The following is a 7,595-nucleotide window of genomic DNA, read 5'->3' as shown; positions in this document are numbered from 1 at the left end:
ATACCTCACAGTTGGGGAAACAGCCAAGACTTCGTATGGACTCAAAAAGCATTTCTGCTATTGTAAGAAACGTACAAATCTGTAGGAAGCAAGTACCTTTATATAGTTCCTTGACTCTGTTCTACTATCCATTACTTCTCAGACTTGAGGTTAGTTCTTAAATATCCTGTCTGTCCTCCCTCAGAAGAATAAATTATGCTATCTTTTCTTGCAGTTCAGCCTTTAGAACTGATTTGTCTTGGCCTGTAATCAAGAGGACTTAATCTGAATAAGGATCATTGAAATTTGTTAACCATGTTTCATGGTCCTAATGGGTTTCAGGCCCAGCTTTCAAAACTGCAGTTTGTAGATTGACAGTTCTCTACTACTGCCTGATATGATGTGGAGAAAAAGTGTGATGTTTTCCAAATCTTTAAAACATCCTGTGGGTTTTTTTTTATTTTCTATTAAATTATTTTTAGAAATTTTAATCCTTCTGGCTAGGATATCTTGTCTGTATGATATGTCATTCTTCTACTGTAGTATCCAAATCTATTATGCTTATTAATAATAACAACTTTTAAAAGACTCTCCTGATTGTAGTAGTAAGCCTGAAGGTAAATTGTGGGATTTGGGGGGCTGGGGTGGGTTTTGGTTTTGGGTTTTTTTGGTTGGTTGGTTTTGGTTTCTTATTGAACATGTTCAGGTGTTAGTGATAAGCCAGAAGAGGGAAAGCTGAAGTGAAGAACTGCTTAAATTTGGTTTCTGCATAGAGGTCCAGGATACTTCTTGTGCTTCTGGGGAAGTCTACACTAACACTGCCTGAGCTTTTGCATTACTAAGGCTGAAGCCACTCATGAAGTAGTTTAAGCCTTTTGAGAAATTGTAGGACTGTACAAGAAAAAATACTTCCTAATGGACTGTTTGCCCACTTAGAGGTTGAACATGGTTTCCCTCTTCCCAAGTTATTTTTCTTGGGGTGGGGTGGGAGCATAAAAAGGCAGAAGAGTCTGGCATATCTGTTCCTTTCATCCTTTCATCTACCTGATGTGGGAAGGGAAGAGAGGTTTGTCTGTTCTCACCCCCAGGTTATATGGATGTCCCAGAAGGGCTGAGAAATGTCATGAAATGTAGGCTTGATGCTAGAGGTAGTGACAGTTACCATATTCAGTTGATTGTGCTGGGTGGATATGAAAGAAGCTACTGAGACAAAAGGACAAAATCACTTTCCTTAGACAAATAGTGAAACTTCTCTACATGGCGATTAGGGCAGATTAATCTTTTCATAACCTATCAATATTTTTTTTTCCTTTTTATGTTGACACTGTTGAAAGAGGTGAACTAGTGCCTCCAGTTTCCTCAGTGGTGATGGTGCAGTTGTAGGCTGAGCATGGTTTCTCATTCCAGTGTGGTCTGGGAACTTTGTAAGCTGTTGGGATGTGCCTGTGGACAGCAAAATTTATGACCTGATTCACAGGAACTATTTTGTTACCAATTCTTGGCACCAAAGATAGGAATAAACAGCCTCTTAGAGATCCAGAAACTTTGAATCCTGCCATCCTGCCGCAGATTACAGCTCTTGCAGCACTGCTGCCAGGAAAGACCATGTGAGTACTCCCTAATCCATTACAGTTAATTAAGCCAATTATTTGAAACAACCTTCATCAGCAAATTAAACTAGCCCTGCTGACTTTGCCTGAAGTGGTTTGAGGAGTGTCTGGACTATCCTTTACCTTGGCAGAGAGAAAGAGGCAGTATCTCTTGTGTAACAGCTAGAAAACTGGTAGTTCCGCTGATGCTACTGCTTGAGGAGCATATGCCAGTTTAGTTCAGCAGGCTTCTGAGGTGAGCCTGTTTGAACTAACGTTTTAGAGACCAAGCATTAATGGTAAAGTTGACTAAACACTCATGTTTCAATGGATGCTACTAGACGAAGTCCTAGCTTTCTGACTTGCCAGTCTGGGTATTTTGTTCCACGGTTTTCAACAGGGTAACAAATTTCACCTACAAGTGAGCTGCAGGATTCTTGTTTCTGAAGTACATACAGCAGCAACTCCAGGTGTTCAGTGAGTCGTATTTATGAAAAAAAAAAAAAGTTGAATACTGTTTATAAATGTTTAAAAGTTTTGTGTAACTCCTGTTTATATTCCTGTATTAATATAATTGAGAACAGGGACCTCCTACTATATATAAATAAGTACTTACCAATGTAGTATAGAAAATAACATAGCTATCACTAGTATTGTCTGACTTTTGCATGCTGAGAGAGGACCTGTGAACTAAAAACAGCTGTCTATATAGAATTGCAATTAGATTCTGGGGGGATCCAATTTTGTGGATTTGTGAGCTGACAAATGAACACTGCGGCTTAGTAGCAACTTTTCAACTCTAGGTGTTGGAAGTGTAGGAATTCAGCTGAAGCTGAATGCTGTTAGAGCCCTCTTATTCTGGGCACAAAATGACACTAAAGAAATCCTGGATAAAAATTATTTTTGTTGAAATATATAATCTATTATGCTAGGTTTCTCATCTTAAGCTGCTATTGTTCTTTTGAGTTATTACATACTAACAGGAACTTAGAGCAAACAATAATAGGTTTATGTGATTTAATTTACTCTATGGCTTTTTTCTGCACTTTGATTAAATCCAGATTCCTCAATCACTTCACTCAAACATCAAGTGAAACTTTGCATAACATACTGATATAGCATTTAAAAGAGTTTTTTGTGTTTGAACGTTCTTTTCAGAATGTACAGAAGATCTGTAAGTATATTTAAAGTTTTTCATTGTAGGTGCTGCTGGCATCAGGCTGCTGGTTTGCCCCTCCATCACTTACAAATCCAGTCAGAGCAACAGTGAACCTACTTCAGAGAATTCAGTGGAGGATCTAAAATGGTGAATTTAGTCCAACTGGTAGAGACAAATTTTCTTTCCATGCAAAACTATTGTCAATGGTGCTAATTCAAGATTTTGTCCTAAGGGGTAAGTCAAGCTCTGAAAAATGTTTATGTTTAGAAACCTGGGTCAAACTGTTCCCTTTCATGTATTTTGAAACATAAAAGTTACCTGCTGCAGATACTAGGAAACAACTTCTGGCTCAACAACTAATAACCTGGAGAAATACAACAGAATACCTATAGTTTCAGAACTGGGAAAGCAAGCTACCTGAAGCTGCAGGATTTGAAGGACACTTTAACTGCTGTAGTAGGGGGAATAAAGGTCTGTGTAGCCAAAGCAGCATCTTGGGCAGTAAATGTCTGCGCCTCCTATGAGCAAACACACAAAGCTGCTATTCGGCAGTTCAGGCAATTCAAGGCTGACCTATTGTCTCCCTCTGCAATGTCAGCAGGAGGGTAAGCAGTCCATAATGTCTATATGAAGGATTTATATCTGCTTATATAGATCATTTTTTCAATTCTTTTTGTCTCTTACTGAGACTTCGTTGCTCTTTATGCTATTCCTTTATCATATTGTATGACTGTCAGACACTAGAAGGCTTGAAAATCTTATGTTGCATGTTTTGCCATTTTACCTTTTTTCCAAGTGTCAGTTCTGACCTGATTTCATCAGTATCAAACTGTTAGAGCTAGAAATACCTGTTATATTTGTAAGCCTATCAGCTAAAAGCTTGCAATGTCAGCTTTCATATTGAAAAATATTATTCTCTAATGCTACTGCTTCATGAAGCATTGCTTGCTAGGATAATTTGGACTTGAAGTTGACAAAAAGACAGCATGGTGAAATATTAAAATAAGTATCTCATAAGCAAGTATCTGTTGCAGATATTTCCGTTTTCTCAAAAAAAAATCAACTTAAAGTCACGGGGAACATTTTTTCCCCATGCCATAAGTATTTCCAGCCATTTTACACTGCTGGCTCTTTCTCCAACGATCAGAAAGATTTCAGTTGTACCCTGAGTTCTATCTATTAAACTGTTTCATTTACAAAAGGCTATTAACCACACCAGTGGCAGTATTTGGAATTGTGAGGCTAAAAATTTAGTGCAACCAGTAAAAACGAAAGGCTATTACACAAAGCAATACAAATAGATGCAAGCTCTGCTCAGGCAGGGCACGCTATCTGCCATCATACTGGCTTATAACTGTGGAGAGAAAATTGTAGGAATGGGCTTGCCTCCCTATCACTCAAATATTTTTACAATGCAAAAAGAAAAATAATACAAATACCAGCTTCTACTCAAAACTACTCATTCAGATACATGCTTACTAGGTTCTTTGTTCCTTACGCTAAAGCCTGCAAGGCATTGCAAGAAACGAGACTAGAGACCCTGTACCTGAGCTTCCTTTTAGACCTATAATGGTACAAGCTAGTGTAAAAAGGATCATTAATCTAACAATTTCCAGATTTCCATGTACAAAATATTTTTAATTCTCCAGACTAGAGAAGCAAAGAGAAAAGGGGAAAAAATATGTCCTCCTACTGCTCTTCAAAGCTCATTTCAGATGTAAGGCTCCCAGCCAAATCGAAGGAATCTCAAGTCATGACATGATGAAGATAAAGCCTTGGGAAGAGTGTTTCAGAATTCCCTCTTTGCTGTTACAAAAAATCTATATTGCAGGAGCAGTACTGTGTGCTGTTTTTTTTCCAAGAGTAGCACTAGCTTCTTTCGTTAATAAATAAAGAACATGTAATGCTGTAAACATTCCTCATATAGGAGGTGTGTGCTCCATTTACGGTTGTTGCACAGTTTGAGCTGCAGAGATAAAATGTAAAGGAAATCTAGGTCAATGGGAAGAGCCTGACATCCCTTTTTTTGTTTCTAAATGGTATGGCAATAAGGGAGGTGTTCCATGTTCAATAGCTGCTATTTTTAGATGCTTGTCTTTCTTCCAGTTAAGCTTTCCTCAGAGCTGTATGGGGTGTTCATGGTTTTAAAACTTTTATAGGTTCATGGAAAAGATAAAATCTTTGCCTAGAATGAATTTAATATGATAGGGACCATGAGTATGTCACTTTGCTTTCCCTAGAGCTGTGATGCAAGTTTGGTGTAGCTTTGTCTGATTCTACGTATTTTGTATCACTGATGTAGGAGGTTTTTGGGTTTTTGCAAGTTCAGGACTCCAAACTGTCTCACCGTGGATCAGACGAACACCAGTGCTGAAAAAAAGACACCTATTTGTGATTGGAGCAGGACCCAAACAGCACCAGCCTCATCAGCAAAAACTGCTGTGGAACTAGATCATCTTTTAAGACAATCTTAGATAGGAAAGTCTAAGCCTAACCCCAGAAGTATCCAGCTGCTATACTTGAACTAGAAGCATATTTCTATATTGCTTTATATAAGATTTCATGTATACATAAGGCATAACTCTGTTTTATAGACTGTTACAGACTGCTTTCAAACTTGCATTTAGAAGCCTAGCTTTCTGTCTTCCTTAGCACATCTTTTGCTAATTTTAATATCTGCTTGCCCAGTCTTGGGAGGAAACAAAGTTGAGATTCTACATTTAGAACACGATGACTCCAACATCACAGAGCCAGTCTAAGTGAGATGGGATGTGAAAGACTCTCCTTGAAAAAAGTAACACACAGATGTGTTCAAAATACCCCGGACTGAAGAGTGGTTTCTCCAAAGCTGCCTCTCAACCTGAAGCTCAGGACAGCTTGAGACATCACTGTCCATCTTAAAGATGTCAGAGGATTTGCCAAATGTAAACAAAAGACAATTATGTACATAAGGAAAGAAGTGATGTATTTTCTTTTGGTGACAGAACCTGAACATGGCAGAATATAATTTTTCAGGTTTGCTGTGTTAGGATATGGTGTATCTCTCCTTTCCTGAGATACTCCTCCCCATTTTACTGGTATAAAGCTCCTAACAAACCTGTATCTGTTATTTATATTTCTTAGTAAAAGGAGAAAACCTGCATCTAAGCATAAATTAGGGACTACTGAATAATGACTGTTGTTAGGCTTAAGAGTCATCCAAAGACTGCAAAAATTACACAGTTCTCTTGGAACGTAATTGATCGTAACTCAATCGATCCCCTCTTGGTTTCTGATATGCAAAAGGAATTGGTCCAGTCTAACCACTAGCACATACCAACAAGTATTTGTGAAATAACCTGACACTTAAGGACAAGATAATTACAAAGGTGGTAGCAGCATAACTAGTATTGTCTCCAGTTCCTGCACTTCGTTATGCCATCAACCAGTTTTCAAGCTGTTACAATATGGAATTTTGGTCTTATGGCTACAGACAAAAGCCAAGCATTCACTTCATTTTCTCTAACGGTGCCCTTATTCCACTGAGTAGGAAATACTTTGTGACTCACATAAGAAAGGTGAGACTAGGCTGCCTTAGAGCACTTTGTTTCTCTCCTTTAGTGATAGTTCAGCAAAAGATGGTGAATTACTCATCATACATGGCTACTTTCACGTGAAGTGTGCTGTTCTCTTTAGGCACACACAAGCACACCCACTCCAGCATACATGTAGTTATGCCAAGGAGCATAATGTGTGATTGCTTTACACCGTACATCGTTATCATAAAACCAATGGTTGGGTGTCTGCAATCCTAAAGCCTTGCCAAGATAGAAAGTAAGGTAAAATGATGCCCGATGAGATTCAAGCACCTGAAAGACCATACAGTGTTGTAGAATTAGGAACAAGGTGAAGACATGCGCATTTCTGCCCTGCAAATAAAGTGTGTGCATACCTCTCACCAGTGAGCAGTGGGTAATGATGCTCACGAGATGTAACTGGGCAGCTTAAAATGCTATGTCTTCATTTATTTCTAGCTCTATTTTTCTTCTGTTAAAATCCTATCATTCTCCCCTCACTGAATAACGATGATGAAACATGTCAGTTGGTGCAGAATGTGGCTATAATAAGTGGATTGTTTTATTTTTTGGAGGCAGTGCAAGGTATTGTATTGATCTTTAAACTGCTATGTGGTCTGGATATAAGCTATATGATAGACTGCATATCGTGTCGTGGCAGCTGATTTAAGTGATGCACTTTTCCTAGGTCTGTGTAAGACCACTGAGAGGATCACAGCACATTTTTCTGATCAGAGAACGCTTGGAATTTGCTCCTGAGAGGCAGAAATTCTTGCAGTGTGACTTCCAAGTTCATACATTTTTCAGGCTTTTTCCAGAGTACAGGGGGGCAAATAACGTCAGCATTCCCATCTGCCTTGGGCTTTGAGTCTGTTCTTGTTAACTATTATAAAATTTGTACATGTGAAGTTAAAAACTACTAACGGCTATACCAGGAGATAAACAAAACTGGAGATAAACAGTCAGCCTCAGTTCCCATTTGAGAATTTGCTTACTTGTCCCACAGGTTACCACTGTCTGTGTGTGTGTGTGTGTGTACACATGCATGTGTGTAAGGATACAAAGATCATTACATGTGTGTGAGGATGTAAGAAAAGATACTTGCATCTTACATCTACCTTTTGGTTTCTTCCCTCTGCTCTTACAACCACTACCCTAATGCATTCTAGTCATTCTTTCATTTGGCGATTTGATGCCTTCAGGTTTAGTATTTGCCTGCCACCTCTTGGATTTATGTCCTGTAACAGCGTTTCTCAAACTCTGATTAGCCATAGGAACATAATTTCAAAATGTGTTTAATTGTTCATACAGGCA

This window comes from Aquila chrysaetos, chromosome 6, assembly GCF_900496995.4.
Source record: "Aquila chrysaetos chrysaetos chromosome 6, bAquChr1.4, whole genome shotgun sequence".
Lineage (NCBI taxonomy): Eukaryota > Metazoa > Chordata > Aves > Accipitriformes > Accipitridae > Aquila > Aquila chrysaetos.
This window is presented reverse-complemented; position numbering follows the sequence as displayed.